The following is a 21,781-nucleotide window of genomic DNA, read 5'->3' on the forward strand; positions in this document are numbered from 1 at the left end:
CTCTCTCTCTCTCTCTCTCTCTCTCTGTCTCTCTCTCTCTGTCTCTCTCTCTCTCTCTCTCTCTCTCTCTCTCTCTCTCTCTCTTTCATTTACTGTTCTATCGCCACTTATCTGTGTCCACTTAATTTGAGAAATTTACTTGCAACCATAGACTATAGAAATAATTTCAATAATTTAACTCTGTAAATCTCAAAAAATTAGTGTTTTAGGCAAACTTACAATATCCAATTTTAAAATTAGTCAAATCCAAACATTTTCACTTGTAACTAATATGTTGGTTTCTTGTTTTTTTATTTTCTTAAAATTGAAAACAGAATTGTACATAAAAGTAAAGGCAAACATGTTATTGGTCTTGAGGCCAGGACACAAAAGCTGATTTAACGTTTAAATGTGAAATAACTCTAAATATGATATGAACTCTAAATATGCCATCTTTTATGCACATGAACCATGTGTTCCAAGTATCTAGAAACTCAAATTCTCTCTGACCCTGAACCAGAGCACTGATGTTAACTAGATGTTGAGTGGAATTGTGCACTTGGTTGAATGAAAGGTGAAAAAAACTCTAGCCATGGGAAAGCTTGCAAGACACCAGGTGTTGTTGCTACAGTAGAACAGGAGATGGGGAAGGATAATGGATACAAGTTTCTTTAGCTTCCAAAGAAACATTAGAATAGAAAATCCATGAAAATTTGATCGGGGAAACTAAGGTAGCACCATCAATGATGGTAAGCGATATGCATAACAAGAGAAGGCAGGAAAGGTCATTAAAACATAAAAAGTCATCTTTACATTTGTGCCATATAAAGTTATAGTTGCTGTGCTATAAGAAAGAAAGTGTTTTCTGCAATGCCCACACCTGCCTGTATTATAGCATTTGGTGACATCTAGAATAGGAAAGGTACCTGTGACTGAATTCAGTGACTGAACAGACAAACAAAAAGACCCACTTGGATATTCTTATTAAAGTCAAAGGAGGTTCACTAGATATTTCAGAAGAAATGTGATCCTGATCAGAAGGGGAAAAAAATGTTTTCCTAAATCATTGATTTGGTTTCCTGTAGAGTGCAGTTTCCAATTGAAATGAAGTATATTAGGACGTTAACTGTTTCTATTTTGCAAACTATCTTGTTCACAATTTCCACAACAAGATAAGCCTTTAAGGAATATTTTAAAATAGATTTATACAAGAAGTCATTCTTAAACTTATTTTCTCTGATCAAGCATATTAGAAATACACTAGGGGGTGGGACTGGATGAAAGAAGACAAAGATATTAGTCAAAGAACATATATACATAGCCCATGGACACAGACAACAGTGTGGGGAGGGCCAAAGGAGGAGGGGGGGATGGGAAAAAGGAGGGCAGGGGCTGGGTGGAGGTGGGCAAAGGGGGGAAATGGAAACCATCTATAATAGTGTCAACAATTAAATATATATATTAGTGATCTGGTGCACAAAATTGCTGCACATTAAGAGGGAATTAATTAGAGGAAGTATTTTAATATTGCTATTTGCCCTTTCTCTATAATAGAAGCATCAGAGATTAAAGAAAATTAGTAAAATGTATATGAAAATTTTTCTCCTATTAAAATCTGGGGCACGCCGCAGTATCCAGAGTCAAGTCCCTGCCCACCCATGCATGCCTCAAAATCATGCAAGACCCAGACCCAGCCGGCCCCACCCCCATTGGGCAAGATCCAGACCTGGCTGGGCCCACTCCATCAAGCCCCTCCAGGCAGGGAGCACACTTCAGTTCTCCCATCAAGCCCTGCTGGGTTGGGGGTGCAGCCTCAGAGACCCTGGTGCACGCCATGTGGGGTATGTAGACGCAGGTCCCCTAGTGAATGCCGGGTGAGGGACACAGCCTCAGGTCCCCCATCACGCCTTCAGGTCCCTCAGCCCAGCACTGGAGCAGGGGGCGCAGCCTGAGGTCCTCATCAAGCCCCACCCAGTGGGAGCATGGCCTGAGGTCCTCTGTCAAGCCCCACTGGGCAGGGATGAGGCCTGAGGTTCCCCCAGCCCAACGCTGGCATGGGGGGTGCAGCCTGAGGTCCCCTGGCCTGGGCTGGGGTGGGAGGCTCACTTTGAGGCCCCCTATCAAGCCCCACTGGGCTGGGAGCATGGCTTGAGGTCCCCCGTTAAGCCCCGCCAAGTGGAGGGTGTAGCCTGAGGTCCCCCGGCCTGTTTTGGGGTGGGGAGTGCACTTTGAGGCCCCCCCATCAAGCCCCACTGGGATGGGGGCATGGCTTGAGGTCCCCTGTCAAGCTCTGCCGGGTGAGGGGCATGGCCTGAGGTCTCCCATCAAGACCTGCTTGGTGGAGGGCATAGTCTGAGGTTCCCCAGCCCAGCACTGGGGTGGGGGGCATGGCCTGTGGTCCCCAGCCTGGGCTGGTGAATGAGGCACACTTTGAGGTCCCCCGTCAAGCCCCAGCAGGCAGGTGCGTGGCCTCAGGTCCCCCACCTTGGCCCGGTGCCATGCATCCTCAGGTCCCTGCTGATAGCTTGCTATGGCTTGTTACGGCAACCCTGCCTCCGCTGTGGGCACAGCCATCTTGTGATGGTGTGAGGGTTAATTTGCATATCACCTCTTTATTATATAGGAGATATACATACACACACACACACACACACACACACACACACACTATCTTTTTTCATGATTGGTAATTATAGGGATGCTTGCCAAAGGAAATTAAGTGAAACTAAACTGATTAAAATATTCAAAACTAATGTACTAAGTGCTAAATTATGGCAATATAGTTTGGACACTATACACAATTAAAAACTTTAATTTAGGGCACAGTGAAAGAAAAAGAAAGTGAGGCATTTCAAGAATTTAAGGGCTAATTGAAGCAGACTGGAAAGGGAAAATTCAGGGATGCCACAAGCATTAAGTCATGCCTCTTTAAAGTCTATCCTGAGGTCAGGAAGTTGCCACTATTACTTAGAAATTAGAAAATGTCAAGAGCCTACATCCAATGCCACAGCTGCCCCAGGGCTCTGTGGCTGGTAACTGGGAATGGAATCTTAGTGGCATGTGATGATTCTCAAAACAGGTCACATGACAATGACAAGGAACTAAATATCTGAAGACATTTGCCTTGGAAAATAGAAAGTTAAAAAAGGAATGAATTATATTTTGCTTAAATAATCTAGGAAATCTATGGGGATACCCATTTCGTCCTAAGAAGAAGGCAGCATCGATTGGAATAAGGAGCCAAAGAGTTAGCTATGAGTCACTGGGATAATTCCAAGTATTAAGATTTAAAAATGTTAAAGTGCTAGAGGTTGTATTAGATGATCTCATCCATTTATGTTATTTATATTTCAAAAAAAATGCAATAGTGAAATGACTCAGAAACCTAGATAAAATTTTCTAATGGTAACAGTAATTGTAACTTCTAATCTCTTACTCTATGCAAGATACTATGAAGTTCCATGAGAACAGTGACTCTGCTTTGCCTCATTTCCCAAGTACCTCCAGCACACATAAGGGTTGTTACTGGTGGATCCCGGATTCAAAACCAGGTCTGTGAGGAGCCAAAGCTTACCAAGAAAAGATCCTTAGAAATTTATCAAAACAACAGAATACGATGTGAATAAATTGGCATCACTTATCTAAGATAATTTATAATTTTATACATGACTCTGAAGGTGGTAAACTCTTAAAAGCAGTTAAATTGAGATTTTTTTAAAATATATTTTATTGATTTTTTTTTTACAGAGAGGAAGGGAGAGAGACAGAGAGTCAGAAACATCAATGAGAGAGAAACATCGATCAGCCGCCTCCTGCACATCTCCTACTGGGGATGTATGTGCCCGCAACCCAGGTACACGCCCTTGACTGGAATCGAACCCAGGACCCTTCAGTCCGCAGGCCGACGCTCTATCCACTGAGCCAAACTGGTTTCGGCAAATTGAGATTTTTTTTATGTTAAAAGGTTACTTTGTAATGTAGACATATTGTAACCACATTTTTAAATGCATACTTTATTTGTCCCAGTGTTCTTAAAATCATAAAAAAATGGGTTCAAGTCACAGTTCTATCTACCATGTGAGGTGGTGCATTGGACCTAACTTTTTGAACCCCAATTTCTTAAATGATATGATAAGTAAAATATGTGTGCTGCCTAACTCATTGTTAAGATAATTCAGTAATGTAAACTATACATACCTGATAAATTATAAATTTATATGGAAATCACCATAATAACAACAAATAATTATTGAGCCTATACCAAATTCTAGTTACTCTGCTTAGTGATTTCTATGCATTATTTTATTTAATATTCACAATTGTCCTATTATTGCTATTTGAATTTTAGAAAAATCCTATGAAATAGATACAATTACTTTCATTTACAAATAGGCAAAACAAGACTAAAGTATCTATATATTTTGCTGAAAGTTACATAGTTGCTAAGTAGTTATGAGGTATGTCACCTCATATTCTTAAATTTTAGGCTATGTAAATTTTACTCATTATTATTACAGTGCTTATATTAATCTAAAATAATTATGGTACTAATAAAATTTTTATTTCATATTCTCAAAGTTACAAAAAAATTCAAAGAACACTTACATACCTTTCACTTTATTGGTTTACCTTTTGTAATTTTAACTACTCTAGTATAAAATGAATATATAGTGTATTGAATTTAAGTACATTTAATAACTGACTTGGATTACATGGAAAGGCATTACATTTACTGCCACTGAGAGAACATTCTGACTAGGTTATTTTGTTTCTAAAGAATCCCCACCAGCCTTAGCTGCCTTGGCTCAGTGGTAAGAGTATTGGCCTGTGGATTGAAGGGTTGTAGATTTGATTCCTGTCAAGGGCATGTGCCTCAGTTGTAGGCTCAATCTAGCCCTGCTTGGTTGGGGTGTATGCAGGAGGCAAGCAATCGACGTGTCTCTCTCACATCGAAGTTTCTCTCTCTTTGTGTGTCTCTCCCCCTCCCTTCCACTCTCTCTAAAAATCAATGAAAAAAATATCCTCAGGTGAGGATTAAAAAATAAAAAAATAAATAGAAAAGAATCCCGACCAGCTACGAATATGGAGATGCATGATTGTCTGAATTACTCTTGTTCTTGTTTTTGTCTGCAGAGCATTATCACATGCCCCAAGCCATGTCATAACAATTTTCTTTGTATTCTTTTCAGACAGTGTCCAGCAATCAAAGTTGGTAAACTTTAGCTACTTATGCTTACTCCACACAAATTCCATGAAGATAAGACTTCAAAACATTCTAGTGGCCCAATAATAATGACAACCTTAAAGACCATGAGCTATTCTATGGGAGGAAGTCCTAAGAATATCATCAAAGGAGAAGGTGAGTTTTCAGAAGGTAAAGGATACAATTACACCTTGCTTAAAGAACATAAGGATGTAGGAGTTATAAGAAAAGCAACATGGCATAAAGGAGATTGTAACTTATCCATACACTAGCAGCCCGGTGCATGGATTCGTAGGCTCACTGCTGCTCCATTGCCGCATCTGGGCTGCATCAGCCAGCCGTGAGCCCTGCGTCTGGCGCCCATCAGTCAGCTGAGAGGCGCTCCCGCTGTGGGAGCGCACTGACCACCAAGGGATCAGCTGCTGTGTTGAGTGTCTTCCCCCTGGTGGTCAGTGCGCATCATAGCAACTGTTGATTGGTTCGGTCAGTCGGTCGCTTAGGCTTTTATATATATAGATTACCAAATATTAACTGTCAAATAGAATATCTCTATTCTTCTTCACTGCTAATCTATGAAGAGACTGCAAAACATTTGTAAAAGGTACACGGCTCAGAAATATATGTCCTTCAGTGATTGCAGAACATAATACTAGGAATTTAAGGGCTTATGGTAGCTCAAGGTGCTAAAAAAGAATCTCTCTGGAAACACCCAGAATCTGTAATCATTAGGAAAGGAGACGTAGCTTAGTTCCCACCTGAAAGTCTTTGGGTATGTGATACAAAGTGAAATGTAAAAGTGGTAGTACCTCAGGTTTTGATCTTTGTATCTTAAAATCAAATACATGTGTACACACACACACAAAAGCAAACAAAAACTAAAAGCATATTATCTAAGTAACTTAATGCAAAATCCCATCAATACAAAATACAAGCTCAAAATAATAGAGACAAAGAGAGAGAATAATTTGAACCTAGCCAGTGTTGGGGAAAGAGTGAAGGCTAACTCACATCCAAACAGCTGGATTACCTTAATTTTGTGTCCATCTATATGTATTTATATTTATCTAAATGAAATAAAATAAGGTAATGTGATGTAGCATAAGTAGCCAATTTTAGTCAAATTTAAAAACAAACCAAACGCCACGTATAAAATTAGGAATTAGTTCTATTTATAATAGCTTTATCTTTAAAATTTAGGAAACTCAGATTATTGGATGAAAAAATTCAAATTTCAGTGGAAGAATAAAGTACTTTATTCTAAAGTATTTTAACTTCAAGATGAAATCACTTATAATAATTTCTGAATCCAAATTTAAGATGGGATTTTTTCCTTAGAGTTCTATGAAGAAAATGCATGTCTGCAGTCAACCATTTTTAACTAGAATACATTTAATAGGAACATGCACATGTAAGATTAGCACAGTATATCCAAACGCAATTTTTAGGCATGTCTATAAGTTTTGCTTCTTTTTTCTGTTAAAGTATTTTGAGGCGCATTATAAATTTTAAGGTAAATTTTGTAAATGTTTCCTAATGCAACTGGAGGTACTTCAAGGCCTTCTAAAAATAAAAGGTTTTAAAATGAATTATAAAATGTAACATGGTTGCCTATTATATAGATCTTTTATTATCAAAAGTAAACTGACTGAATATATCCTGACATGTCATTATTCTAAGTCTCCTATCATTGATATGAGAGCTTAAAACACAAGTCATTAAATAAGAAAATTTTGGGAATTCATAACTTTATAGTCTTGTAGTATTTTATGATCATGGTAATATTATTTTAGATACTACCCCAAACTTATAATAGTTTAACATTAATATTGAAAATCTTATCACTTCTAGTTATATATTGAGTCCTTTAATTTCAGATATAAAGAATAAAGAGAGTTCATTTTAATCATAAACTTCCCTAGAAAAATGATATGTAATTTTGCTACATAAAAATATGTATGAATACAAATAACAAATTTGTCTTTTTCTCTCATACAACCTATAAGAACATTTACTTATACTTAGTCTTTTGTATGAGTACAGATTTTTTTTTCTCTTACATGTGAAAATGTTTCATTAAAAGTAATTTCTTTCTGCTTAGACTGACTTTTTTCTACAGCATTGCCAGGACAATGAACTTGGGATTCAGACTGGTTTGAGTAGATTTGACTCATGGTACCACCATTTCTTGGCTGTGAGTTTTCTGGAAATGCATTCACCCTCTCCTGCACCAGTTATTCATCTCTAAAATGAATAAAATACCAGCCACACTTATTAGGGTGATTTTGAGGGTTACATGAATTAATACATGTAAAATTAGAACTCTGCCTATCATAAAAGAAATGTAATTACTAAAAAAACTATTCAAGAAACATTTATTGAGAGATTATTATGTGCTAGGTACTCTTTATTGTGCAGGGTGACTATCTTAGTTGCTATGGTTGATCTGAAATGCCATTATCAACGAATAATCAGTTCCTTTGCTAGGAACTGAGTTTATCAAGATAAATGCTCTCTAATCTCAAAATATTTTACAAGGTAAGAGAGAAAATGGGGGTTATAATACATTGTGATAGTAATTATGATGGAAACATGCACAGGGTGCCCTTGGAAGCATAAAGGAGAATTGTAATGCAGACTGCTTTAGGTCAGGTAGGCCGCAATGTGACCATCTATGAAAGAAGTAATATGTGTACTGATTGATGCAGGCTAAAGGGATATTTCTTGAAAAGTGTGAGCAACCTTAAAGTACATATGTCAAAAGCAATTTTCCCATAAGAAATAATGAGAACAGATTACATTGCCTCATTTCTAGGACACCAGCTACAGTTATAGGTTAATTGCTGACTCTGGTACTGATTAAAAGAGCAGCAGAGGTCTCCTCTATCAGCACACTAGGGCAAAAATTGCAAATGCTACCAGGCCCCCTTAGGAAAGGGTGGTCAATAAAACAGCTTCTACTCTGCTCTGTGGAATGGCATGCAGCAACTTATTAGAACTAGAGATTCCTATTGACCTTGATTACTAAAAGGCTGCTCTCCTGGTATAATTCAAGGACAATTAAAAAAACGGGGGTGGGAGAAAAAGCATTTGAAGCAAGAAGACTTAAGTGAAAAATTGAAGCAGCAATGAGCATCCGTTTACTAATGATGATGACAAGTTTAAGATTGAGACAACAACAATAATAAATAGTGGTGTATGCATGGTAAAGAGGCTAGACAGCATGTGCTCTTATATATATATTTTTAAATATATTTTTTATTGATTTTTTTACAGAGAGGAAGGGAGAGAGATAGAGAGTTAGAAACATCGATGAGAGAGAAACATTGATCAGCTGCCTCCTGCACATCTCCCACTGGGGATGTGCCCGCAACCCAGGTACATGCCCTTGACCGGAATCGAACCTGGGACCTTTCAGTCTGCAAGCCGACGCTCTATCCACTGAGCCAAACCGGTTTCGGCTGTGCTCTTATATTTTAACTAACAAATGCCACTAAGTTTCTACCATAAAAGTTTGCAGTAGTTTATTGCCTTCTTTTTATCTGATCAGGAGGAGTATAGCAGCATGAAAGTAAGGAGCTCCTTAGAGAAGCCAGGAAACCTATTAACAAATGACAGAAAGAAAAGAAAGGTAGTCAAATAAAAGATATTTTTAAACATATTTGAAAAAAATAAATGCTAACGCATGTTTGGCATATTGTTTTCTTTAGTGAAATAATATACTTCAACATTCATTTAGTTTGCTTTAAAAATATGAAATTTTATCTTATTTTAGAGAAAAATGTAGACCTTAATACTTGAAATTAGAGAGAATGAATGAGCAAATAAAATCCTCAACTGAATCATTTTAGATAATGACTGTGGAAACAAGTGCATATTTAATAGTATTATATTCCTTTTGTAGGATTTCCAGATGAAATAAGTTTTATTCTTTCAGTAAGGCAGGAAATGTGGTTCTCAGAGTATTAAGGTATAAATAACTATATACAGAGTGTCCCAAAATGTATATACACTTTGAATGATTATAAAGTCAGTGTTTATTAACACACAGTTCATTTTCAAAATTTAAAAGAATCTATAGAAATGACTAATTGTTTGTTTTGTCAACACCTATTTTCCAACTGATGACCATTCTGGTCCAGCCACTGCTGATAACACAAAGCAATGGATCACAAACATCAAGAATCATTTCATTCTGTATTTGTGCGTTCTCAATTCATCAAATATTGCTGGTTTGGGACCATAAACTTAATCTTTTCTGTATCTCCGTAAAAAAGTCTAGAGGATAAATTTTCTTTGTTCAAAGCTTAGTCTGGTTTCACCCATTATTTCAAATCAGTTAAACCTGAAAATGAGTGAAAATTAAGTGTGTTATCAGTTGTTCACACCCTATGTCCCCCAAAATGTATGCACACTTCGAATAATTATGAAGGCAGTGTTTGCATTTCAACTGTGTTTTCAAACTTCCAGTGGCATTTTAGGATGAATTTCTCTTTTTCCAAAGTTTAGTCCAGCTGAAAAGAAAGAAATGTCAATTGACCCATCAGCTATTAAAGTGTGTATACATGTTTTGGGGCACTCTGCATGTCCAGTGACTGGGTACAGTCTGAATTTAGCTTGTGACGAGTTAGTAATTTAAACTGATTTATCCTAAGGATGTTGGTGTCAATCTTTCTCTGAAAGGTCTTCAAGAAAACTCTTGTACAAACAAGAAGAGTGCTTGATATCCTTTGACAATCCTAAGTCCTATAAATAGTTCACTCCTCTCAGCAGGCATCATGAGAGCATAGCAGGGAAAATGAACACCAGGAAGGGCACCAACCTTTCCTTCCCAACCAGCCCCATGTTAGTCCTCTACTCACCAAATCCTGTCAAAGTTAACGTTCTGTTCTTAACTAGCTGTTATGGACATGCGCCTCTCACCACTATCGCAATATCTAACACCATATTTGTGATGTTGATAGGCCACTAGCAATGTCTAAAGCACCAGCTATTTCTGACCCACTGATGGTGAGCAGTAGGCTGTTTAGGATATGAATCTCTCGTGTGTGGCTGTAGCAGCATTGACCTCAGTGACTACCCTGTGAAAAGAGTAGAGGAAACAGGTACTGCTACAACTATTGTCATTTCTTTAAGGCTGGACAAGTCCTTTCTGCCCTGAGGTATAAAGAGAAAGTATATTTTGACAATATGTCATCTATTCAGCGAACTATTTATTGAGTAATTTGCTGAATAAGTACTCTTTAGAGAAACAGAGTCTCTCCCCCATGGAGCTTATATTCAGAGTTGACAATAGGAAAGCTAAAATAGTCATTGGTGGCAATACCAAGGCTGGTATATCTTGGCATAAACATAACAATTTTACTAATTTTGAATTTCTACAGAGGAGTTTTAGCTCCAGCTTGGGGATGCCTCACTGTCCCTCACCCCCAAGTAGGTCTGAGATGCCTAATGACAAATAATATGTATTTGACTGTATCACAAAACCTGCTCTGTTGAGTGGATGCTCATAAATACCTTGTGGGTTGATTAACTTATTTAAACAATCTCTGCACTTAATGGTTTGATGATACTAAACGTTATGGTTCCTACTATAAATTTGTTTATTATTTCATACATACTTCCTTTTTATTATTCACTCAAGATATATTAAGTTCATAATTTACACACAGTTGGAAACTAGAAAGATGAGAGAGAGAGAGAGAGAGAGAGAGAGAGAGAGAGAGAGAGAGAGAGATCTTCTTTTACAGAGCTAATGTTTTAGTGGGAAATTGAGATTGAGGAAACAATTGCACAGATATTAAATCTACAATTTGATAAGTACCAAGAAGGAGTGAAGGATTTATTAGATCATTATTACAAAACAAGGCCCTGACTTTATCTGGGAAGGCCTTCCCATATTGTAATTGAGTGCAAAAATGCAAAAGACTATGAGTTACAGATGTTAAAGTGAGGGAGAATATCTGGGTGAAGGGAAGATTACACCTAAAAGAATCTGTGACAGAAATGAATATCCATACACCAACACTGAAAGTTTCCTGCATTGTAATGTGCCATCTTCACTAGAGGTAGCTCTGACCAGTCAGGGATTGTTTCTTATCCTCCTCCTGTACCAACAGGTGGCTCATTTCCATTCAAGAAGTTTGAATAAAAGTGGTGTGTGTCATTTCTTCTCCCTAACTGAGCTTCAGGATGAAAGGAGTCTCTATATCTGAAATACTACATAAAGAAAAGTCACTAGACTACAACAAAGGCCCAAATCAGATTGTTAGATGAGTAAACAAAAAGCGTCTATTCTTTTTAAATCCATTAAAACATGGGAGTTTGTTTTCACAGCTGTAGTATGGTTAATTTTACCTTAACCAAAACAGTGTGAGTTGGAAAGTAACTGAAGATTTTGGAGTTATTGAAAGATGTGGAGTGTGAGTATAGCACGTAAAGAAAAGAGAACATAAATTGGATTGTGTGCTTACACTTCTGGCACTGTGGCAAGATAAATATCTTGAAAATATCTCACTATAATACAGCTAGAAATCCTGGACAAATATAATAAACATTATTTTAAATGTAGAGTTAAGTGCAATCCCACCCTCACTTAAAAAAAAAAAATACTTAAGGACCCAAATCAAAGAGAAAGGTGAAAGCTAGAATGGTAAGCTAAAAGTTATACCTCTATCAATGTCAGGGATCAAATTTTAATGGGGAATAGGGGCATGAACTTTGGCCCAGGCAATTGGAATGTGAGGTGGGGAAGGGAGATGGTGGAATTAAGACATCCCCATAACTCCATTTCCCAGACCAGGAAAGAGCTATATATCCTGAGGGAAAAATAAATAAATTTAAAGCCAATAAATAAACATGACAAGTCTACTTATCTGTCTTGGCCTGTGCTGTGGTGGAAACAAGTCTGAAAAAATTAATAAATACAAGCATGCTCTCACTTTAGGCTTTGGATGATCAAATTTACTGTGTGTAGCTCAAAGAAAATCATACAGCTGAATGAATATAAAATAATTATGAGGTAAGAAAAGTTCTAAGGCACCTATATTTTAAAACATTATCTTTTAAAATGCATTTCCCAAAATGGCCCCATATGTTTCTCACAGAAAAAGAAACCCACACTTGCAGTCCAACATTATAAAACAGTTTAGTAAATACGGCATCAAGAGCATCATAGCATGAGAATTCAGCTCCTACATCTTTTAGATAGTTGAATTAATAAATGTAGGATAAAAAACATTCTTTAAAATGTTTAACGAATTAACATAGTAAAAGTGAGAAACAAGAAACAGACTAAGAATTTATGTGTAATGCATAAAAACCACAAATTCTATGTAGAGGTAGTATACATTCCTACAATTCAACATAAAACAAAACAAAACAAAAGAATCCAGTTCAAATGTGCAAAAAATCCAAACTATAATTTACAGAAAAGAGAATTCAAATGGCCAATACACAAAAATGTTTATAAACATTATGATATATAGCATACTTCTTCTAGATTTCCGTGGAACCAGGTACATGGTCAAATTTTTATAATCCATGTGGAGGATGCTATGAGGCAATGCTCAGATCCCCTTCGGGAATAAAGGACTTTCATTCCGCAGCTGCAGGAAGTGTTATCCTGGGAAATCCCTCACCGGCCAGCTTCCTTCAGGGAAACTGAGGGAATACCTCAGCTGAACAGCACATCCCAGCTTACTTTCAGAAACCAATGACTGAATGATGCATGGATGAAAAAGGTCCGGATCCTGGGTTTCAACTCAAAGACAACAGTAAGGAGTGATGCCAGTTTCAGATTCCCCAGTCCAACTGGCCGAGGCTTCTGTTAAAACTACATCAGAACTCTTCTCCACTCATGCTTACTGGTCCCCTTTCATAAATGCTCCTAAGAGTACTCCCTAATCCACACTCTGCTTCCTAATCACAAGCAGCTTTCAGGGATCCAACCTGTAACACTTGTTGTCAATCCTGGCCTGAGAATGGAAATGGTGGAATGGGGTTTGGGAACTGGATTATCTGTCATCTGGCTAATAACAAAACCCCATTCATCACTGGAGGTGAGGGAAACAGCCATAAGATACTAATGCAATTGCTAGAACATTCACAAGATGCACCTGTCCTCAGAATGGGTCACTGCCTTCTCACTGAGCGCTACGACAATAACTACGTTCCATAACCAATAAAGGACCTGATAACGAGGGGAATGGCTAATATACCTAAATGGAGCTGCAGGACTTAGTCGATAGAGTCAGCCGAGCAGGTGCTGAATTCTCTGGGTGCATAATGAAGAGGACAGAACATAGGCAAATCTGCACAATGTTTAAACATTCACATTCACAAGAAAATCAAACAAGTTAAAAAAATATTTGATCTTCATGAGGGTACACCTCTGTATATGTAAATAATTACATTTTCATCAACATACCATAACACTTTGATTACATGGTAAAGAACATTTCTTAAAAATTCAAACTAATTTATTTTAAATATGCAAAATCTCTGATAAATTGGCATGATTTAGGATAAATATTATGACATAAAGGAGTAGATAAAGTGTACATGACTTAGGAAAACTCCATGAATGTTACTTCTCAAGACCAAATTTTTGAAAACAAACTTAAAGAAGTCAAGATTGTACTATCTAAGTACCTCGAGTCCACAATTTCTCTCTTACCAAATGGTTGCTGGTTTGAATGCTTTGACAGTTAGGTGAGGTGTTACCTGCTGGTTGAAGAGAACCCTAGCTGCAACAGGTGCCTGAATAGAAAGCCGTCCAACGTTTGCCACAAGCTAGTACATATCGCATCAATGTGATCAAGTAGACATTTGCCTCCCATAATTGCTCTGGATCTTATCCAACAGAGTGGCCAGAGTGGCAAATGGGCAGTTAACACCCCTAAAATCTCCTACCTTAGAAATAGCATTAATTTTAGGCTAAACATACTTAAAGCAGATATAATGAGTTTTTCATCACAACCTTTAAAAAGACCCTAATAAAACATTTTTTGTAACTTAACCGTATGGTGAACTCCATAATAGGATCTGGATCCATAAACTCTACTTCTAGATAACTATCATTCTGCCCTGAATCTATGATTATGAGGTATCAATAATTGAATATGCAATACTATACATTAATGAATATGTTAACTTTAGACTAGTGAGTAACATATTTTTCAAAGAAATTACATAGCAGAACAAGTATTCATTGAGGTGAGTTCTAATGTCATATCTAAATCACCTATTGGAATCCATTAAAAATATATTATTTCAGAAGGACATACATGAAAAATAATTCATTATGTTGTCTAATTATAAAGACACAGATTTCTTTACTGACAGGGCAAAGAAAAATTTGCATTTTGCTTAATTGTGCCTTTTTCTTTTTGCTCTTTTTTTCTACCCTAACTTTCATGGCAGTATCAGGGAAACAATGTTAAGGAAAGCAAAAATAAAAATAAAATAAAACAAACAAAAAACAACCAAAAAAAACACAAATGCTCCATTTGAATAGAAATTTTTGTTTAGACGCGAGGTAACTAGTCTACTCAGTTTGCCACTGTACATTTTTTGTGTGATTGCCGTGAATAGAGGCTACATTTCTAGTTTCTACCCTTTAAATATCTGGAATCATAAATACTGAAAGAGCTCAAAGTTTAACGAGCATGGGGACAACATTAGGGTTAGGAATTATTTGCACTTGACAGTTAACTACTTTGTTACATACTTGAAAAGAAACCAATGCTATTTTGTGGAGCCATAATGGAGAGATGGTGGAAAGGAGAGCATTTTTATCCCAAGATTCCATTTGACTCTTTGTCCAAGAGAAAACCCTATGTAGCAGGTATTCCTAACTAAAACAAAAGTGCAAATTGACTTTGACAAGAATAATGTTGAGAAGGTTCAAAGAAAGGATTTTAATGAAGCATAAGAGAACTACAGGGAACACATTTTTGGAATTGGATTGTTATCAAATGTGGATTCTTATAACCAGGTCTCTATCATACTCTGGAAATGCAGTATGAGAGAAAGAAAATGAAGTGAGGAGACCTGTTATCTACATCCTTATCCATAATTTACTGTGTAAGTGACTTGATATCATATATTAACTGTGCCTCAGTACTTTTCATTTTTAAAATGCACCCCATGCCTTAGAATCGAATTAGTTTCTAGGTAGTGATTACAAATTACAAAATAAACTGAAATCTTATTATATACACAATGTTTTTAATTGATATTCTGCACCATAAAATAAAATTCATATTAAAAAATAATAAGACTTTTTTTTCTTATATGTTTTTATAGCCTCCTTTTCACCCCACAGGTAAGAAAGGATTCCTACCCTACTGTTATGAAGATGGCCAAGCATATGACAGTTTATTAGTCACATATACTTACAGGCCACGGAGGCCAGAATACCGAAAACCATAGAGGGCCCCCCAGAGACTGTACCTGGAACAGGGTGAACAACCAGGAGCTGTGAGAGGCAGGCTTTAGAGCAGCGGTTCTCAACCTTGGGTCGCGACCCCTTTGGGGGTCGAACGACCCTTTCACAGGGGTCACCTAAGACCATCGGAAAACACATACATAATTACATGTTGCTTTGTGATTAATCACTATGCTTTAATTATGTTCAATTTGTAACAATGAAATTGGGGGTCACCACAACATGAGGAACTGTATTAAAGGGTCGCGGCATTAGGAAGGTTGAGAACCACTGCTTTAGAGTATCAAAAATTTCAGCTGACACCCTGGTTCTTGAGGGAAGAGTTGTAATTGGCCTGTTTTAAGAAGTCAGTGGGCTGGCAAGAAACCACAACCCACTACTCAGTGGTAGGCAAGAATTGTGCCAGGTCCCCTTGGTAAGAGGGTAGCTTGGCTACAGGATCTTATCTGTGGGAACAGAGTGGGGAGCAAAACTTGCAGTCAGACCATCACAGTCCTCCCAATTTTACCACATGTCAAGGTAGCACATGCTTTTTGCCTTCATTTTAGGCCTTTCCCCACAGCGGTCACCAAAAGAAATTTGTAAAATCAAATGCAATACAGCCTTCTAAAAAGCCATGTTATCTGTGAAACTAAGCACTTAATAAGAAAGCTCCATCATAAGTGGCCTTTTTAAAAGAAATTTTCTATTTAGGATAAAATAAAGAAGGTTTCTTTTTAAGTAAACCTTTTGTGACAATAATAGGTACATTTAATTTTCTAAGCACTTCTAAAATGCATTCAAGATTAGGGTCAGCTGTCCTGAAAACTTTTATTACTGATTTAATTTACAAGAATTCCTTCAAAAAAGTCTTTGAATGTCAGATCTTGGCACTTTCAATGGGAAATTTTATCCTTCAATGTACACTTACTTACTTACCTATTTCATAAATATTAAATGCCCATTCTGAAAAGCATCCTTCCTCATTAATAGATTTAGCTTTACCTTTATTTTTTTTCAAAAAAAAAAAAAGTAAAGCTTTTTCTTTTTTAGTAGAGGGGCATTGTTAATTCTTTAAATTCTGTTATAACATTCAGTGATACCTCTGAATCAATTATATCATACTCATCTCACTAGAAATGTTTTTCATGGATATTACACTGTTGGTTCAAAACTTGGCATAAGCATATTATTCATTGCTTCCAGTCATGCATAAGTGGAATCTAAAGTTTTCTTACTTGTGGGTCACTCATCATGTTTTCTTATTGGTGTTGATTTGTTTATTCCATTGGTCTAATGTGGAGGTCATGTGTCTACATCATCCATATACATAGAGTGCTGATGTATTATTTGGAGGTTTATAGTAAGAAAGAATTTAAAATTTCAGTTCACAAGTCAAATCCCCTGTAGTCAGAGTTCATGTATAATACATTTGTTATTACCTAATGTTTATAAATGTGTTTTTTCATTGCAAAGCAATATAGAAATATTATTCTTCACAATAACACTTCCTTGATTTTTACTGCATTATTCTTCAAGAACATCTTAAAAGTTTCACTTATTAATTTTCTGTGTTCATTTCTTATGCCACGTGCGATGAATTCAACTTGCCACTTTATCCATCTCTAATATTTTCAAAATCTTAGTCATTCAAACTCCTCCCACATATTTAACAGCTCTTCTTTTGCCGATTAAGTCTGAAGTATTTTTGTGTCCTTTTATGTTAACATTAGGAAGAGCTGATATTTAGAAAAGAATAGAATTTGTGTTTTCAATCTTTGTCAATATTTTCCTTCTAAAATTATAGCCAACTATAACAAAAGAAAGTCATCTAATACATTAAAATTAACGACAACATACAGAACACCATTGTGCCCTTTTATGTCTACATGCAAGCTATGCAAATGCATCTGTGATTATAATCAAGCCCCAGAACATCCCATGTCTTAGTCTTCATTGTTTTCACATTTGTCTAAAATCCTTGATTTAGCCATATACTTAAAATAATTGTGATACTCATAATTATTTGTGTACACTCAGGAAGAAGCCATTTGATGGTGGGGGAAGCTTTCAAATTTTACTTTTATATTTATTCTTAACCTCTTTCTTCAATATTCTCAGTCAGTATGCATGTCCTACCGACCATGTATGGGAGGCAAAATATGGTGCTAATTCTCAAAAATCCATGTACAATCGTATCTGATCAATGCATGATTGAAAATAAAACAGGGAGAACCAAGATGGCGGCATAGGTTAACGCCGGAGTTTGCTGCTTTGAACAACTACTTCAAAAGTGAAACTAAAAGATGGAACAAACATCACCCAGAACCACAGGAACGCTGGCTGAGTGGAAGTCCTACAACTAGGAGGAAAGAGAAACGCATACGGACACTCAGAGGAGGCGCAGTGCTGAAGTCAAATTCTGAGGTGCGGAGTGCGCGGAGCAGGCTGGCGGCGGAGGGCACGGTTGGCGTTTTCAATCGGGAGGGAGTCGCAGACTCTGAGCTCCAGATACAGGCGAGTCTTTAGGGACCCAGACTCAAACGGGAGAAGCGGGACTGTCTGGCTTCGGTCAGAGCGAGTGCAGCTTTCTCTCCGAGCTTTGCAGCGGGTGCTGGGACTCAGAGAGGCAGAGCCCCTGGGGACAGGACTGAGAGCTGCCATAACTGCTCTCTCCGGCCCACCCTGTTGATCCTGTGCGACCCGCCCCGCCCAAGCTCTGCACAGAGGCATTTGCCGGATAGCCTCAGGCAAAGGCTAGATTAGCACCTCCCTAGAGGACAGAAGTTCTCTCACTGCTGACACAGCTGATTCTCATAGCCACTTGGCCTGGAGGTCAAACCCTCCCTGGTATTAGCTACAACAATCAAGGTTTAACTATAAGCTGCACACAAAGACCACTAGGGGGTACACCAAGGAAGCATAACAAAATTCGGAGACAAAGAAACAGGACAAAATTGTCAAAGGAAGATATAGAGTTCAGAACCACACTTTTAAGGTCTCTCAAGAACTGTTTAGAAGCCGCCGATAAACTTAATGAGATCTACAAGAAAACTAATGAGACCCTCGATGTTATATTGGGGAACCAACTAGAAATTAAGCATACACGGACTGAAATAACGAATATTATACAGACTCCCGACAGCAGACCAGAGGAGCGCAAGAATCAAGTCAATGATTTGAAATGCGAGGAAGCAAAAAACACCCAACCGGAAAAGCAAAATGAAAAAAGAATCCAAAAATGCGAGGATAGTGTAAGGAGCCTCTGGGACAGCTTCAAGCGTACCAACATCAGAATTATAGGGGTGCCAGAAGATGAGAGAGAGCAAGATATTGAAAACCTATTTGAAGAAATAATGACAGAAAACTTCCCCCACCTGGTGAAAGAAATGGACTTACAGGTCCAAGAAGCGCGGAGAACCCCAAACAAAAGGAATCCAAAGAGGACCACACCAAGACACATCATAATTAAAATGCCAAGAGCAAAAGATAAAGAGAGAATCTTAAAAACAGCAAGAGAAAGAAACTCAGTTACCTACAAGGGAATACCCATACGACTGTCAGCTGATTTCTCAACAGAAACTTTGCAGGCCAGAAGGGAGTGGCAAGAAATATTCAAAGTGATGAATACCAAGAACCTACAACCAAGATTACTTTATCCAGCAAAGCTATCATTCAGAATTGAAGGTCAGATAAAGAGCTTCACAGACAAGGAAAAGCTAAAGGAGTTCATCACCACCAAACCAGGATTATATGAAATGCTGAAAGGTATCCTTTAAGAAGAGGAAGAGGAAGAAAAAGGTAAATATACAAATTATGAACAACAAATATGCATCTATCAACAAGTGAATCTAAGAATCAAGTGAATAAATAATCTGATGAACAGAATGAACTGGTGATTATAATAGAATCAGGGACATAGAAAGGGAATGGACTGACTATTCTTGGGGGGGAAAGGGGTGTGGGAGATGCGGGAAGAGACTGGACAAAAATCGTGCACCTATGGATGAGGACAATGGGTGGGGAGTGAGGGCGGAGGGTGGGGCGGGAACTGGGAGGAGGGGAGTTTTGGGGGGGAAAAAAGAGGAACAAATGTAATAATCTGAACAATAAAGATTTAATTAAAATAAATAAATAAAAAAAAAAGAAAATAAAACAGTAGTAGCTATATCCTAAGAAACCCAACACACCAATCAGAAAGAATATATGCACCCTATGTTCATAGCAGCACAATTTGTAATAGCTAAAATCTGGAAACAGCCCAAATGCCCATCAGTAGATGTGTGGATGAACAACCTGTGGCATATTTACACCATAGAATACTGTGTAGCAGTTAAAAAAAAAAAGACAATAAAAAAGAAGGACCCTTTGAAACAGTATGGAAGGACCTGGGGAGTATTATGCTAAGCAAAATAAACCAGTCAGAGAAAGACGAGTATCACATGATCTTACTCATATGTGGAATCTAATGAACAAAATAAACTGATGAACAAAATAGATCCAGAGACATACTAGTAAAAGCATGGAGCAGACTGTGGAATCTCAGAGGGGAGGTGGGAGAGGTTGGGTGGCATAATTTTTTAAAATCTTACTTACAGTTGGGCAGGATGATACAGAATATGAAGAACTTATATTATCCTCCATGTAGAGAAAGATTCAAATTTTGTTGAATCTAAACATTAATATTTGAATAACACTTATGAAAAAAACAAATATGAAATTAGAAGTACAAAATTAACTTCAGGTCCTTTAAGTAGACTGGTAAAGAGGAGCCAAGCAGCTTGATTAGCTTCACCATGAATCTAACTTTCTATTTAAAAATATCATATACTAGAGGCCTGGTGCACAGATTTGTGCACCGGTGGGGTCCACCAGCCTGGCCTGTGCCCTCTCACAATCTGGGACCCCTCAGGGGATATCAGATAGATGGTTTCAGCCTAATCCCCGAAGGCCTGATCCAGATAGGAGGGAGCCCGATCCTGTGCATTGAGTGTCTGTCCCCTGGTAGTCAATGCACATCATAGCAACCTGTCAACTGGTTATTCGGTCGTTCGGTCGCTTAGATGTTTATATCTATAACTAGAGGCCTGGTGCATGAAAATTCGTGCACTCGGGGGGTTTCCTCAACCCAGCCTGCACCCTCTCACAATCTCATACCCCTCAGGTAAGGTCCCTAGGCTTGGCCTGAGATCAGGGCCTATCAGGGCTTTCCTTCCCCTAGATGCAGGCAGCTTGCCCCACCCCCACCACTGCCATTGCTTGCCATCTTTGCAGCACTGCCTCCCTCTCCTGCCACCGGTGGCCTCCCTCTGCAGCCAACAGACTGGGGTGTGATGGCTGGGCTGGCCTGGGCCTCCCTCTTTCTTTTTTAGCCTTGCAAGTGGTTAGTCAGGCAAGTGGTAGGGGCGATCGGCAGGCAGGCAGAGGGGTTAGGGGCTATCATCAGGCAGGCAGGGGAGCAGTTAGGGGAGATCAGGCAGGCAGGAAGAGGTGGTTAGGGGTGATCAGGAAGGCAGGTGAGTGGTTAGGGGCAATCAGGCAGGCAGGTAGGCAAAAGGTTAGGAGCCAGCGGTCCCAGGCGGCGAGAGGGATGTCCAACTCCTGGTTTAGGCCTGATGATCTCATCGGGCCTAAACCGGCAGTCAGACATCCCCCAAGGGGTCCTGGATTGCAAAAGGGTGCAGGCTGGGCTGAGGGATTCCCACCCCCCCCCCCCCGCATGAATTTCGTGCACCAGGCCTCTAGTATATAGATAAGATCCCATATCATCGACTGAATATATTTAACTGAAAGTTGGATGTTATGATGACCCAAAATCTGTCTTCTTTAGAATGTTTACCCATTGTCTTTTGGGAGCACTCAGAATATTTATTCCTTCTTCTTGATAGACATTTAAATGTTTGAATTCAACTATCTCTAAACAAAATTATTTTTTTCCACTTAGTCAAGTAATCTCTAATTCTTTAAATTAATTTTTATATCACATGCATTCACAACCTCTCTGAATTCTTCTTATCTTTCTCAATGTGAAGGATAAAAACTATGTACAACTCAACAAGTGTTACTATTTTCCATTCCAATATTATGGTGATTCAGATCACATGACTCTGCCACAACAATGAATAATAAAGAATATCTCCTAGAATAAATTCTAGGTTTATGCTCAAGATAGT

This window comes from Myotis myotis, unplaced genomic scaffold (assembly GCF_014108235.1).
Source record: "Myotis myotis isolate mMyoMyo1 unplaced genomic scaffold, mMyoMyo1.p scaffold_m19_p_2, whole genome shotgun sequence".
Classification (NCBI taxonomy): Eukaryota; Metazoa; Chordata; class Mammalia; order Chiroptera; family Vespertilionidae; genus Myotis; species Myotis myotis.